This window comes from Zootermopsis nevadensis, unplaced genomic scaffold (genome assembly GCF_977971745.1).
Source record: "Zootermopsis nevadensis isolate Lab colony 2312 unplaced genomic scaffold, Znev_1.0 Znev_ptg000013l, whole genome shotgun sequence".
Taxonomy (NCBI): domain Eukaryota; kingdom Metazoa; phylum Arthropoda; class Insecta; order Blattodea; family Termopsidae; genus Zootermopsis; species Zootermopsis nevadensis.
Genome location: NW_028259145.1, coordinates 11,209,010 through 11,225,582, shown reverse-complemented (window position 1 = coordinate 11,225,582; position 16,573 = coordinate 11,209,010). Strand labels below are relative to the sequence as shown.

General features: G+C 37.6%; 1 protein-coding gene across 6 annotated transcripts in view; it reads left to right on the top strand.

Moving 5' to 3' along the window:
* LOC110830769 (uncharacterized) overlaps positions 1–16,573 on the top strand; it is a 1,002,197-nt gene that overhangs the window by 459,576 nt on the left and 526,048 nt on the right. Inside the window, exon 1 of one of the 6 annotated variants that reach the window (XM_087348633.1) lies at positions 12,703–12,791. The exons of the other annotated variants lie outside the window; for them this stretch is intronic. The gene's annotated coding sequence lies outside the window, so the exon portion shown is untranslated. Of the gene's footprint in view, positions 1–12,702; positions 12,792–16,573 lie in introns of those variants that run through there. 6 annotated transcript variants of the gene reach the window in all.

Here is a 16,573-nt window from a genome sequence, read left to right as displayed (position 1 = left end):
AATTAGGCCACGACCGCTTCCTTCCACGTCCGTTTTATGTAATTATTCACAATCGTCGTATTCCACGCTTTGTAGTCTAAGCTACTGAAATATTCCATGCAAATGTTCAATATTGATAACACCGGATGTTTAAACAACATGTCGCTGACCAACAAATAATGTGCACAGAAAAAGAACGTTTTATGATAGAATTACTAAATGTATACTAAGGCAATCTGCCCGGTGAGGAGTCTTGCGTGCTCAAATGACCCTTAGGGCTATGCCGGCCGGAGCTTCGGCTCATGGTAGGGTCACCCAAGCCGGACAGGTCTAAGGAGATGCGCTAGACTAAGAGTGATACCCTGGTCCTCCAGGTTGGGGGTTGGGTGTAAGGCTAACAACCTTTCACCTGGAAAAAAAAAGCTGTGTTACGAACACATTAATTTGAAAAAAATTAAGTGAGGGAGAGGCGAAGGAACAATATCAAGTTGAAATTTCGAATAGGTTTCAAATTTTAGAGACGGATGAAGATAATGAAAGTGTGGACATAAACAGGGAGTGGGAAAATGTCAGAAACTGCATCAAAATTTCAGCCAAAGAGAAACTAGGATACTACAGGAGAAAGCAAAATAAACCGTGGTTTGATGAAGAATGTTCCAAATTAATAGATCGAAGGAAGCAAAGAAAATTTCAATGGTTGCAGGACCCAAACAAAACAAATGCGGATAATCCATGTAACGTGAGACGTGAGGCTAGTAGAACCTTTAGGACTAAGAAAAGGGAATACCTGAAGGGCAAAATTGCTGAACGTGAGACAAATAATAAGGAAAAAAATATCAGAGACCTGTACAGAGGCATTAATAACTTTAAGAAAGGATATCAAGCCCAGACCAATTTGGTAAATAATGATAATGGCAATTTGCTTGCAGATCCAATGAAAATTGTGAATAGGTGGAAAAATTTCTTTAGCGAGCTCTTAAATGTTCATGAGACTGGTGATATTAGACAGATTAAGATACATATAGCTGAACTGTTGGTGCCAGAACCTAGCTTAGATGAAGTGGAACTAGCCATTGGGAAGTTGAAAAGTTATAAATCTCCAGGAATTGATCAGATTCCGGCCGAATTAATTAAAGCAGGTGGCAAAGGGTTACATATGAGGATCCATAAGCTTATTCAGTTAATTTGGGATAAGGAAGAGATGCCACAACAATGAAAGGAATCCATAATTATTCCTATTCATAAGAAGGGGGACAAGACTGAGTGTGGTAATTACAGAGGAATTTCGCTGCTATCAACCTCATACAAAATTCTATCAAACATTCTTTTGGCAAGATTAACCCCATATGCAAATGAAATTATTGGGGATCTTCAGTGTGGGTTCAGACGAAACAGATCAACGATTGATCAGATCTTTTGCATTTGTCAGATACTAGAGAACAAATGGGAGTTGGGTGGGACCGTACATCAATTATTTATAGACTTCAAAAAAGCCTATGACTCTGTGAAGAGAGAAGTGTTATATAATATTCTTATTGAATTTGGTATACCAAAGAAGCTAGTGAGTGTAATAAAAATGTGCTTAAATGAAACCTGCAGCAAAATTCGAGTAGGTAAATATGTATCTGAGACATTCTTCATCAAGAACGGTCTAAAACAGGGAGATGCTTTGTCTCCCTTGCTCTTTAACTTTGCGCTAGAATACGCCATCAGGAAGGTCCAAGATAGGCAGGAGGGTTTGCAATTGAACGGGACACATCAGCTATTGGCATATGCTGATGATGTTAATTTATTGGCGGACAATATAAATACAATAAAGAGGAACGCAGAAGTTTTACTAGAGGCTAGTAGATGGGTGGGGCTAGAAGTAAATTCAGAAGAAACTAAGTACATGTTAGTATCTCGTAATCAGAAGACAGGCGAGCAAAATTATCTTAGGGTAGCTAATAAGCCCTTTGAAAGGGTTACAAAGTTCAAATATCTGGGAACAACAAAAACAAATCAAAATGACACAAATGAGGAAGTTAGGAGGAGATTAAATTCTGGAAATGCTTGCTACTTCTCAGTTCAAAATATTTTGTCTTCCCGTCTGGTTTCTAAGAACCTGAAAATTAAAGTATACAAAACAATAATCTTGCCTGTTGCTTTGTATGGGTGCGAAACATGGTCTCTCACTCAGAGGGAGGAACATAGATTGCAGGTGTTTGAGAACAGGGTGTTGAGGAGGATATTTGGGCCTAAGAGGGAAGACGATGGGGCGTGGAGAAAACTGCATAATGATGAGCTTAAAAATCTGTACTCCTCCCCCAGTATTGTCAGGGTGATTAAGTCGAGAAGAATGAGATGGGCTGGGCATGTAGCGCACATGGATGGGACAAGAGGTGTGCACCGGGTACTGGTTGGGAAACCTGAAGGGAAGAGACCGCTGGGGAGACCTAGAGGTAGATGGGAGTATAATGTCAGGCGGGATCTATGGGAGATAGGAGTTGAAGGAAACTGGATTTTGTTGGCCCAGAACAGGGTCCGGTGGAGGGCTTTGGTTAATTCGGTGATGAACCTTCGGGTTCTGTAAGCCATCTAGTTAGTTATACTAAACTTAGGCTTCCGGAAAAATTTAATACTACACTCATTTAATTGCATTTTAATTAAGTTATTTTTGTCTTTAGATAACTGACGTGTTTTTATGAAGGATATATAGAATTCGTTTACCCTGCTTTATAGGTCAGTGGTAACTATATATACCGCCTATTTTCAAGCTGATAACTGTGCATGTCACCCATAGAATGTGTCTATAAGTGTCATTCAGTTCACAGAAAAAAATAACACACGTTTTCCTACAGACCATTAAATGCTCACATTTGTACTGGTGGAGCGGTTTTTTTATTTGTTCTTGGCGGTAAGAGGACATTTTGAAATATTTTACAGGAGATACGCTCTTTAAAGGGTTACTCTAATTATGTAAACTAAGAAATACCAATTAAGGATAGGTACAGCAACTTTTTATTTTCTACTTACTAAATGAAATGTCGAAAGTCGTTTTCTTTATTTGTGGTATAAATCGAATTCATGAACAAATTACCAAGTTGCCAAGATTCATTCGTCATTCGTTTTCAGAATGGTTATGTTAGGTTAGGTTTGTTTTCCTGTGTTATACATACCTTCAATAGGCCTTATAGAAATTTGTACTATAATGAAGTAACTTTTAAGAAATAATTATACCTTGTTTTGAAAGTTGCAACCTTCTGCAGGGAGATTTGACTATATTTGAATGTAAATTAATTTTTTACTGGTCTTGACTCTGAGAAAATAATTTCCGACCTATTTTGAATTCATTCACATAATGTTAAGGTGTGGTGATAATATTTTTCCGCTTTGTTCGTTTTTTGCTTAAAAGTAAAATCTGTCTTCTGATTTGCTGATTGGTTTATGTCATTCTTTTGTGGTTTCTCAGGGCTACTCAGTTCTACTGTTCATTTTTTTATCATTGTCTGTGGTTGGTTTATTTGAAGACATCATTTCATATTAGCACGATTTTTTTAATGAACTTGTGGTAGAGATGTTACATAAGCAGTCCAAACAACGTTTGAACAACGCTGTTGAATTAGATGGGGTCCGGGGAAGTGACACGTGATTTTTTCCGTAAATATATAATATTTGGGAGACCATTTATAATAATTTATGCTTACCCAGGGACATGCTATAATGAAAGCAGTTGAGACATGACTTTATCTGTGGTATTGGACCCTCAATCAACATCGTCATTACTAGAATTAACTGTTGAATAAGATTGTGAGACAGTTCTATCCACCTCACAGCCTCCTCCTGCAAGATTCGTTTTAATATCTGTCCCATAACCTTCTTGGTCTTAAGTAGTCGTTTTTCTTGAGATTTCCTCGCCGAATGTCAGTGTTCATTCTTTGTGTCCCCTGTGCCCAGTTGAGTGTACTGTTCTACTTAACATTATTAAGTGGCGTGTGTAAATCAGGACGTTCTACTATGTGAATAGTTTAAGCCCAAACAGACTATTTGATTTTTTACACTGTTCTCTATTAAAACCTTCAAGAAGATAGATTGTGAGTATATTCCTGTCATGAAAGACTAATCCATTGAAAACTCTAGCGACTCTTTGATGGATAAAAAAATACGTAAAATAATTCATTCTTGATTGAGGGAAATACATAATAATATTCAACATTTCCATTAGCCTCGCAGTAGTATATGGAGCATGTAACCGCAGAAATATATTGATAAATGTAACAATATACCCAGGAGACTGTTTAATTAATTTTTATTATTTTTCTAAAAAAATTAATGGCAATTACCAACATTGGAGTCGCAACCATTAATTAACGTGTACCGTAATAACTGGTGTACCTTAGGTTGTGTAATTACTCAGATATTAATATTGTTCTGTTACTCAAAAGAAATAACGGGATTTAAATATGTCTATACTAGTATGTTGAACTTATCTTTTGTACAGCCACTCTTACTCTGGACAACCCTGATGTGCGCTGTAGACTGGTTATAAGTTTTTATTAAGACAGCAAATGGGATTATGACATTAATTCAGTGTTACATAAAAATAAAATTCAGTTTAATAATTCTGCCGTGTATTGAGGAGTGATAATAGTCATCCTCCTCATCTTATATAGTGAACTCAATTCAATATTTAATGAGAAAAGTTTTACTGTATGTTTTGAATTCTGGAATTACGTGACTTTTGCAAACATTCTGTTTAATATAAGGCGGTAATAAACTACCTTCGAATTAAGGATTAGCGCATTGCGTTGACATTGGAAGGGAAGTGAGATGGAGCAGTAAGTGATATTTTGATTGGCTGGCTGCTTTACTGACTGACTGGCTAGTTATCTGTGTAGCTAATTTACTGATTCTGATTGATTGATTGATTGATTGGCTGATTAACTGACTGACTAACTGGCTGACTAGTTCGATAACTGTCTAGTTAGTTGACTGAGTCACACACTGATTGATTGGTCTGAATAGGTTAGTTTCCCGATCTAAGAGGAAATATTAAGATGTGTGCGGTTAGCGATTACGACTACTATATTTTATTCTGCAGAGACGCGTTCAGATCGATATAAAAATTATTTATCGTAATGGTGGTGTTGTCTCTCTTGTCAAATTTTTTGCCTATCATAAATTAAATGGGCTGCATCCTTTCCTCCTCCACCGTATGGCATGGTTGAATATTAAACGCTCGTGCGTTATGCTGTGGAAAGCACAGATTTAATTTTGGACCTGGACGTTAACTTTAATAGTTCTTCTGTCTGTGGTCCGGTAATTTGAAGTAGCCACTATCACTTCCTTCGCACAAGTCCGAATCAGGTTTCTACATTTACTTTTCGTTCCAATTCTACATACCCTGTGCAGTCAGATAGTATTTGTAATTCTCTCTGTTGTTCAATTTCTTGAACTTCATACACTTTTCTTCTTGATCCAGTATTTCCAATTTAATAGGACGGTTCCCATTAGTGGAAAAGATGGAGGTTCTATTTTTAATTTAATATACTTCCCTGCAGTTTCTATAGCTTTTACTCGCCTGACAATTTAATCCCACAGTTAGGCCCGAACGAACGGCGAAAGAAACTATAAGCAGAGTTCTAAAGCCATGACGTCATTGAGACCAAACTGGAATATCTGCACCAGCTTATGTTGGGCTCCAACAAATTCTAAATTTTAGAGTACTCTAGTGGGAAACCACATAAATTAACCTGTTTACGTAAGTGTCTCAGATTTCTCTTGTTATAGGCTCTACTGAAGCAAATAAAAAGTTATTCAAAATAAAAAGGGCTGAAATTATTTTTGACCCAGGCATTAACGTGTTAAATCGTACAATAGACCTTCTGTAGAACTGATTTGTATATCCTGTCAGGCTGTGAATTGCCATGGTAACTTATCCTCGTTGATATAGGTATACTTTTTCGTTGAAATGAAACAGTGTAAAAGGCTAATGGCATTCTGTTCGTGAAATAGGCCCATCTCCATTAAACCAAATGCTGTGTGAATGCCATGTGATTGTCATTGTTTCAAACACTGTTTCTGAATTAAGTGAAATGAATGCGTTTTCTATATAGAAAGGATCGAAACGCCAACCCTCTATTCTATTATCCCAGTTCACACAATAACAAAAAGAACAGATATTTTGGTATAACAGTAATGAACTATGGCCGAATATTGCTGTATTTTATGTATTGATGGCAGTTTGAGCCAAAAATAATGACAATACCAATGTAATCTCCCATTGTCCTGAGTGTCGTTTGTTTTGAGGACAAAGAAGCAACTCAAAACAACACTAAAGAGTAACATAATAGATTCAATACTACAAACGTCAGTTACATTTACTTGTATTATTTTAATAAGGTCGACGGAACTGTGACGTAAATTATAATCGATGTGGGGAATATTTTATATCCACAATTATTTTCTTATATCAAAAGATTTAATCTTTCTTTCAAAGTTAATAGGTCTATATAACCCTTGGTTCTCAGTAGTAATAATGTTGATCATATTTTAATTTATCAGTTAAATGATATGCATGCATTTAGAGTTATTTTAATGTTTAAATTAACTGCTGGCATTTATTAATGTCACGTGGGGCATGTTCCTTTGATGACACCAAATAAAATGGACCAGGCTTGTGCTTTATTGTTGTTTTCTGTTCACAGCTTTTACACATTCACCCGTTGCTATCATCACATTTTTTTTCGTCTGGGAGGCAAATACAGAAAATATTTGTTAACCCCCACAATTTTATCTTTGTTTCTACTATTTTGCTAACCTTACAACTCTCTCTTTCTCTATCTCTATCTCTTGGGCTTAAAAGGGGTAACGAGACTCGGATACATTGAATAGAATAGTTTCAATGAAATAAAATCTGTGTGACGAATATTGTATATCCTTACGATGTAAAATGTGAGTATGTTGATGTGAGTTTGTTAAAAATTGCATTAGGTATATTCAGATAATTGGTTTAATGCAACGTGTGTGTGTGTGTGTGTGTGTGTGTGGACTAAAAAGAGGGTCAAACTGAAATTGCAAATTTTTTTTACCTTGTGCAGAATATTTTGCCATCTAGTGTCATGACTTCCAACCTTTCGTGTCGGCCGTATTTCGTGTTTTGCAGGAACGTCTCCTGCGAAATCCGCTGACATTGCTTCTGTGAGTGCAAGCAACCATTTGCTAAAAGCAAACATGGAACTTGCTTTTAAATCGTGCACATACCGGTAATATAAAATTGTATGTATTACACCAGTGTAACCCGTGAAGAGTTACGTTCTAATATTTACTTTATTCAAGGTGTAATTTGAAGTTTCTTTAAAGAAAGTATGCGACGTAGCTAGAAAGGCCAAAGCCAAATTAAAATAGAATCTCTCGTATGGGATACATTGATACATACCTGTTCTTCACTGAAGTCTCAACAAAATCGACGCAAATGCATTTTTTTCTCTTTAGTAAATGTGAAATCTCTTTCGCGATCATCATTTCCTGTCCATTGCTTATAGCTAGAATTTTCAGTTACGAGCTTTTATGAAAGTTTCCAAGAGCTGCCGGGAATGTAAAATGTAAATGGGAGTCTTGCATTAAGTGCTTAAGGATCGCCTTTGGTGTCTAAGTGTTAAAGCGCTCCAGCACAACCTTCACTTACTGCTACTTTACTTCACAGCTTTAGCGGTTTTTATGCGATACCAGCAAATGTGCAGCGCCTTTGTACATAGACACACTGCATATCCAGGGAACAGGGGTTCGTACATAATCCACCTCAAATATTCGCATGGCTGCAGAGCTGGAATTAAAGAGTTTTACATCACCATCGTCCTGAAAGGCTTTACCCAATGGCGTTTGGAGACATGCTTTAGCTGGTATTCTATGCAGCATCTATCGCCTTCTAGATGCATTTGATGTTTAACGATGAGCTGTTTTTTACATAACACTTTTCGGTATCATAAAATATTCGTGATTGAATATTTTCGTTTACCGCTTTAAGTTAGGAATTTTTGGATCATTATAGTAAGTGTTTTCACACATGAAATAACTTAAGTATAGGGACTGTCGGAATTATTCGTTTGTTTATCTATAAGTACTTGCCACATTTCTGTGAAAGATTGTATTCGTATTAAAATCCTGTATCTCTAATAGTCAAGATCAAGTGTTAACGTTTATTATGAATTTTTTTTTTTCGACGGTGTGTATACTTCGATCTTATTTATGCTTCAGTAATGAACTTGATTTCTATTATATGGATTTTTAATTACGGCGTGATCATGTAAAATGACAGGCAAAAAATTATAGCTTATAAATTTCAACCAGAGCTACATTCGGTATTAATTGCTTCGTTAAAATATATTCTGCTTGTTATGATCGCTAGTAACATTCAGGTTTCTCTTGAACTACTCCTTGTGCTTCTTAACTTACTTTTGCAGTGGTTACCATGTAGAAAAGCAGATTTAAACCTTTTTCTACTGAGCATTAACTACTACATGTAGGTTTTCAGTTAAACTGGAAGAAAGAAGCGGCCCACTTTTACTAGCTTGATTATAATGCTTGCCTTTCCGGCACGCTTTCAAAATCAAATGGCGGAGAAAAGAGATTTCATTCTAGATTTCAGAAAGAAAAAGATGTGAAGTCACCCGGTTTCTTCAAATTCCTTACTCTTTTTTACCTCTGCTTTGAAATTCAGCCCCCCTCCCAGTCCCCCCTCCCCATACCTTATTCGAATAGTGTATTTCTTTTTTATATTGTTACTGTTTCTATTGTCTCTTTCTATGCAAAATTCGCCCAAAGGTGGGTAGAATATGTAGTCACTAGGGGTAAAGAAAGGTATTTCTTGTGTGTAAGTCTTACTTCTGCTAGAGAAAAGAACGAAACATTTGATTTACTCTGCCGTTATAAGACGTAAGCTTTGAAGCTAAATATCCAGTCTGTGTGAGCCAAGATTCTGCCGTTCGCCTCTTTATACGGTTCACTAAGGAAAGAATAACAATAATATTTTTACTGTAAACTTTATGTTTCTTGCCTTATAAATGTCTACAGAAAGGAACTGTTAATATTGGCATAACAAGTATTGAAAGATATTGAATTTGTTTGGTGTATTTGAGCTTTCAGACGGATGAGATCAAATGCACTACTCGCCTATTTATTTATAAAATATCATCATACAAATTCCATGTCGTCATTACAACAAAATATTTTCTGGTGTTGCTATGGTATTTTAAAAATTTCAAGAGAGGTTAGTGCTTCGAGTATCACTCAATGAATACGTGTAGGAACTAGGAGATAAAGCTTTGTGTATTCTAAACCGAGGTGTTAAGATGGACGGAAGGAACCCTCTTTACTGATTGAGCAGGTCGTCTCAGAGCCGATTTGCATGCTGGACATGGTGGCAAAGAGAGATATTCCTGCCTCTGTTGGGAATCTAACCGCGATTATTCAACCCATAAAAAGTCACTTTATTAAACCTTTGAAGCCAAAGATTTTCTAAATAGTATTTAATAATTCAGTCCGTACCTCGAAGAAAACATCACACTTCAACATTACAAAGGTCAGCTAGTTAATGATGGTTAGGGAAATAATCGTTGTTCACTGAGAATCATACAAAGCATATATACAAATTTAGATGGTTAGATTAGTTACCACTCTTATTTAAAGGGACAATATACCTGAGAACAACACAAATGGTAGTGATTTTGGTGCTGTTGATGACACGCGACTCAGCGAGTAGTTGACCTCCAGACAAACAGTTACAAATGAGAGAGCAGTGCACTTAAGGGATACGTTTCTGTAAGAATTGTGTACTTGTTGCCTTTGTTATTGTTGTTATTATTGTTATATGCGTTAACAATAGTTTACTACATACAACAAACAAGCCACCAGCTTATTTCAGAAATGCGATTATTGTAAGCGCATGGCTGAGTTAAGCTACTAAACGGATCAAAGTTTGAAATAATGGGAATTACGGTAAGCCAGTTCCGATTGGGGGCAGATTTAATCTAAATATCGACAGGTATCTGGATCGTGAACCGTGAATCGACGCTCGAGGAGACATTGTTTTGTCACTTAGTTACCTTGAATTACGATAAACTATAAATATTTACAAAATTCGTCGTTTGTTATTTCGAACACAATTCATGGTTGAAGGGAGCAGGGGTAGAAAGTCTCTGCCCTGAAACAGCAATTCTCTTCCCCAAAATTGTTCGTTGGTTAAGGAACTTGTAATATTTATGTGTAACTTTAATATGGTACTTTTAATGACTAGGTACAAGCCTTGCTTAATTAGTGAAAATAGGTGTCATCTGGGTTTTTTCATCATGTAGTCTGGTTGACATTCGCCGACGTTTCAGAAGTGTTTGCTGTCACCATCAGGGCTATGATGGTGTAGACGGCAAACACCTCTGAAACGTCGGTAAACGTCTACAGGACTACACAGTGCAGCAACCCAGAATTTCACAGATTGCAGAAATGTAAAAAAAATTGTATCCACTTTTTGAATTTATTTTTCGCGTGTTTGCAGCGATAACGTGGAGACATTTATCTCTGAGTACTTTCAGAGAGCCCTGTTGTATACAGGAATTCTGTTAAGTATTGTGGTACCACCCAATTTTCACAGAGATCTGAAGAGAATCTAAATCCATCGTCATTCTTCAAAATAATTTCTGCTATTCGAGATGTCACTGAAAATGGGAAGCGGTAGCCTATTTGCTGAGCGAGTCTTAAATCGGTTCACTCCGTACATACAAACAGATGCAGGAAGCCGTCCAAAAAATCTACCATATTCTCTTATTTTTTTAAGTTGATTCTCGTGTCGTCGTTTGCAATCGAATATTTTATCCTCTCCCCATCCCCGATTCTTCTTTTATAAGAGATTACTTATTCACTAATCTTTCCCCTGCTCTCTTATATACATTTTCTCTCCTGTTTCACTGCCTCTTTCTCTCTTCCATCCCATTTTGCTTTAAACAATTTTTTTCGGTCGTTTTCCAAAGTTTCTCTGCGCCAGTTGGCACAGATTTATCTGGTAACTATCCATCCTTGGGATTCTTTTATTTTATCCATTTTCCTCTTTTCGTTTACGGAACTTTCAGCCCTGCCTCTGTATAGGAAGTCTTAGTGCCGCATGGAATTAACTCATCAACAATTCTAATAGGACTGACTGTCTCTTAACTTTCATTTGAATAGCAGCCATGCCAACCGTCTGTTTTCCATGCTAAGGATATAGACGTAATGGCTAATTCCAAGTTGGCCCGTGGTACTTTGCTTGACAGTGTGTATCGGACACGGTTTGGGGGCAAAAAAGTATTAAACCAAAGCGTCGTTTCGTCTTTCCACTCGTTGTTACAAACGCGCAGACACTTTGTTGCAGGCTTTTTAGAAGAATTATTATTGAATATTTAAAACATGCATCAAATGCTTATCGTCGAATGGACACAAAGGGACTTGGGTTGACACAAGAGAGAGCTTTGTGAATTGCAATTAATTTCTTCAAGTTATACTGTTTTTTTTTTCGATCGCTGCTTTAGCAATCGTGTCTGTGTTTACCGAATTGTGTGTCGCTGCGTATGCCTACTGATATGACCTTTGACCAGCCTAAGCCCGCATGTGTTGAGTGAATGTAATCAGTATATTTATGGGGGCACCCAGAGGGCAATAATTTTATTTTCCGCCAATGGCAAGATACGTACGCTGGTGGCAGAGGAATAATACAGCTTAATATGGGATCCGAACCTAGGTAGAGCTCTGGTATTTGTCATATTGTCGGTGGCTAGGAAATTATCCACGCTGAATCAGACTGGTCTGGAACTCGAGACCTGGACTGGTGGTCAGTGCCATATTTTTTTCAGAAGACTGGCCCATGTGATTTTCAAATCTTATTATCAGTTCAGAGATGTTTTCATGACAACTGCTTATTTCCAAATATTTTTGTTGTGGAGACTTGTAAGCGGTTATGATTTTCCCCTCAGAAGTCACCTTTTTTCAGCCCCTAGTAGACATTGAATTTATTAGGCCTGGCATGCATGCAGCCGTGATCATTATCGTAGTGCAATCCTGCTCGTCCGACGATTATCAATTAAATTTCGTATTTAGGTGTGTATACCAAATGTTGCAGTTGGGCGTCGTATAAAGTATTTACCTGTTATGAAGCACGAATGTGACAGTATCTTTCATTAAAGGAAAAGAACTCATTAATAATGACAATTACTTCAAAATTATTAAGGAAAGAATTTTGTAATGGTGATTCAGAGTAAATAAAATATTACACGGCATCAAAGTCCAGAAAGCCTCATTCTACATTTTCGCCGCCCTGAAAACATTAAATCTCGTCTTACGATGAAATTTTCAAGCTACAAGTGTGTAAGTATTATGTGAAGCAGAAAGTATCTTTCGATGTTACTGTCCGTGTTGGTTTACTTGGCGTCGCCATTGTAATGTTTTTGGCTCGCCTCCGCACGGCTTTGTTTATGCAACGGTAAGGCAAACCAGGAATTCATCGTTTACATAACATTCAGTACCGCGGTGTTCGCTCCGCTGTTACACGTGTGCACTGCTCATAGAGTGCGTACCATGGGAAGATGTTATTTTGACGATAGTAATTACTGATTAGAGCATGCGCAGACCTTGTCATAATGACCTTCCTCCCTTCTGACCCCCGTTCTTCAAGACGCTGAAATAAATGACGCGGGCAGCACAAGTTTCAGTTGTTCGAAATAGTTCAGCCAAATCGGCGTGCACAGATTGTGGCAGCACTGGAGGCTACGGATATTTATCAGTTATTTATGCTTTGCTAAAACGTAACAAAGGTGACGTACAATTCGCACGATAGACTCCGTTCATTATAACTGTTTTGAAATGATTGTAATTAAGGGTGTTCAATCAGTTTGTTTATGTAAAACAAGTTCTTGGGTACAAATACTATTACAACCAGAGTCTTTCGAGAAATTTTTACATCTCTAACTCTGAGCATGTTCGCAACTAGTGCTTAATCCTTGAAAAAGAGCGAGTGTACTGTCCACCGGCCAGGAGGAAATCCCTGCGTAGTGGATGGTTGCTCTGGTGCGGTGCAGGGGGAATGTTTACTATCAAGTGGACTAGAGGGCTGCTATTGGTGGGAAGTATGACACGCCAGACTGACAACATCAAGCAGTTAAGAGTAGCGTGTAGTGAGTGCACCTGTACTGTGTTCTGTGGGTGCTATGTTAATATTCTAGATCCAATCACTATGCTACTGTGAGGTAATTTTAAAGCTATATACATTAGAACACATGTTCGTTCAGTGGTTGTGGAACGAATGCTTTCAGGTTGGGTCGTCACTCACCGCGAAATCTTGCGCATGCGCGTATATCAAATTCCTAGCAGGGATTTTCTGCTGGTCGGTGGACAGTACGTACATACACACACAATATGTTGTCTGTATTGTTTTTCTGCTGGGCTTTTGTTATTGTTTGTTTGCCGCTCTGTACTGTTCATGATTATACTGCTCTCGTATCCCCTGTATGTAGACGGCGCTTCGGAAAGATGCAAATCCTTTGCAGTTGCCATATTGTGACCAAATTAACGCGCGCCCTGCAGCCTGAGAGTGATGGGGGGGGGGGGGGGGGCGAAGAGAATGGTCCTCGACAAAAGGCTTCAAAAGATACATCATGAAGTGGCTAGATTTGTGTTTTCTTGTACTTTTATCGCGAGGCAATGAAAATGAATGCTTATTTCCTGAGGCTATTATCGTCAAAAGAACTGCTTGAATATCTTCTTTTTAACAAATGAGCATCCATAGTCGAGTTCAGACGAATGCTTTACTTCAGCTTTATTCCTGTGTTATTTCGTTTTACGTTGTGTAGTTCTATGCCTGTGAAACGCGGTTATTGGGTGATTATCATTATATTAATTTGTTCTTTATGACTTTGTCTGAGGATAGCTCAACAAAGGGGTCAATCAGATAGCTTTTCTATCGTCCTCTTTTACCTGACGAGGGAAGTTGAATCCAACTTCAGAGGCGTTGTTGCAATGTTATAATATTTAGACTATGGACGAAGTCAAAAAGAACAATTTAATGCATTGTAATTCGCCATCGTCAGAAACCTACAAACTTCGACAGTGATCGTCAGGTTTTACACAAAGGAAAAACCTGCTAGAGTTGCATAACGTAATAGAGCAGAGACTATGATGAGCCAATAATCACTCACCTGAGCAAAAAATACCCTCGCTTTTATGGAACCAAAACGTTCTTTATCGCGTTTGCAAAAGCTAGTCGCTGATTCCAGTCCTGAACCAAACTTACACCCTCTGTACCATTTGTTTAAAATCCTTATAGCTTCCCATCTATGCTAAGTTTTTGTCGTTGTCTTTCTCCTTAAGCGGTTTTCAACAAAATTTTAAATACATTTCTCATATCTATTATTCGTCCTACATGATTTTTCCACCTCGTCCTCCTTTATTTGGTTGCCCGAAGGACATTAAAATTGCACATAAATTCAGTTGAATTTATATGGAATTTTTTTTAAAATTTTATTAGGGAAATTCTAAATTTAGGATTCTATTCTTCTTCTTTTTCTTCTATGGCTCTCCAGTCCATATTCGGTCCATGGCCTCCCCAATTCTCCTCTTCCATTCTGTCCTCTGTTAGGTCCGTCTGTCCGAGACTTTGTTTGAGGTTTCAAAACATCTTCCTTTTTACGTTGCAAGGTTGTTAGCCTTGCGACCAACCCCCAACCTGGAGGACCAGGGTACCTGTCTTAGTCTGACCTCTCCCCCTCGACCAATCTGGCTAGGGAGGCCCTACAAGTAGCTATGCTACCGCCAGCATAGCTCTTGGGGTCACTGAGGTACTCAAGCCCCACCACCACGACAAGGTGCAGGTACCATTAAGTGAGGAGGATTCTATTCAGTTGGTAGAATAAAGGATCCAAGGTCTTGCTTTCGTAAACATGGTTTCAAAAAATTGAGAAATTTGTTAACCACCTAAGCAATTATCCACTTTTTAAAGACGATTCTGTCTCATACAGATATGTGCATGTCGTGTTTCTTGTACGCTGTCAAGCGTTTAGAGAGAAATTAAATGTACCGGAGCGAGACTGAGGGACGGAGCATCTTAGTATGGGCTTTAGTGATGAAATGCGTTTGCTTCAATCATAACCAATGAAGACCATTCTGTTTAGCCATGCTTGGTACGAGAAACTTCCACGTCATTACCGGGCTTAATTTTTTTTGAAGAACTAGAAGTTATTCAGTGGAAAAACAGGCACATTTATTCCTGCATGTAGACGCTTGTATTCGCATTAAAAGACGAAAGCTTAAGTTTTAAAATTTTCTGCCTTTAATTACGGAGCATTTGGGTTTGAATTGGTTCATTAAAAAGATGCCTTTGAAAAGCCTAGAAGCAATTTTGCTTTTGTATTAATTCAAAGTGTTGCTTTATCTGTATGAGATGGTTTCTTAATTGCCGAAGTATGCAAAGTTTTTATATTAATTTGTTCATTCCTTTGCGACGAAACGAAATAATTCCTCAGAAATGTTTGGTTTGTTACATTACTTTGAAGTGGAAGTCCAGATAATAATGATGTCACAAACAGAAATGGTGTTTTGTCTAAGGTACGTTCTTCGACGTTAGAACTGAAGTTAGAGTTTTAACTTTGTAGTGGCGCAGATGTTCGCATTCGTTTGAGTGTTTCGATTTGTCTTCGGTTTAGTTGCATTCTTCTTAACTTCTCGTCAGTTCTGTCGCCAAACTTTCCAAAAACCTCTCAGTGAAAATCCCATTTCTCGTTCAACAGAACAGCTTCTATCAGTTTATAGAGTTTATAACGCCCATGTTTGACTCTTTCAATGCTAAGGACGGGATAGTTCTCCACAATCCTACCTAAAACTTTCCCTACCTTCGATTCAGTTATCGTCTAAGTAACGTGTCATTTAAAGAATCTCATTTTTTCCATACTGATTTATTGACGTCCTGCGATGTGTGTGATAGCCATGTCGTACCCACGGTCGTAAGTCAGCGGCGTCATCTCCAACCCGACACTTGGCTGGTCTGGAAGTTAAGGTAGTTCACTTTTGTGTCATTTGGTTAGAAATAACCGTGACGGGTTCTTTGTGTGGAATCTTTATCTAACCCTATACAACCCAGATGGTACTATACGTACCACCTAATTTAATAGTATTAATAATTATCTCTGCATTTTTCACACCTATTTAGTATTAACAGCTATTGTTTCACTAAACAAAATTGACCAGTTGATTTCAGTAATATGATGTCTTTGAGGTAGGAACTAAATTATAAATATTGCTTACGTGAACTTTGGCTTGAAAGAGTTAATACGTCACTGACGTTTATATTCAACGCGCCCTTAAAAATGACAATACACAAACACTTTCTTTGTTACTAACAAATAAATGCTTCTGTACCTCAGAACAAAATATTTTAATGTTTTCCACTACCCGTACAGATTTATTGTTGGAAAGTGTCATATCATCCATTTAGCTAGTACTTAAATAAAGAAGGCTACAATTAAAATACATATTTCAGTGAAGTCGATATTCATAAATAAAAGCTACATTTAAGGTGACTGTGGAAACTCTTTGTTTGTATGTA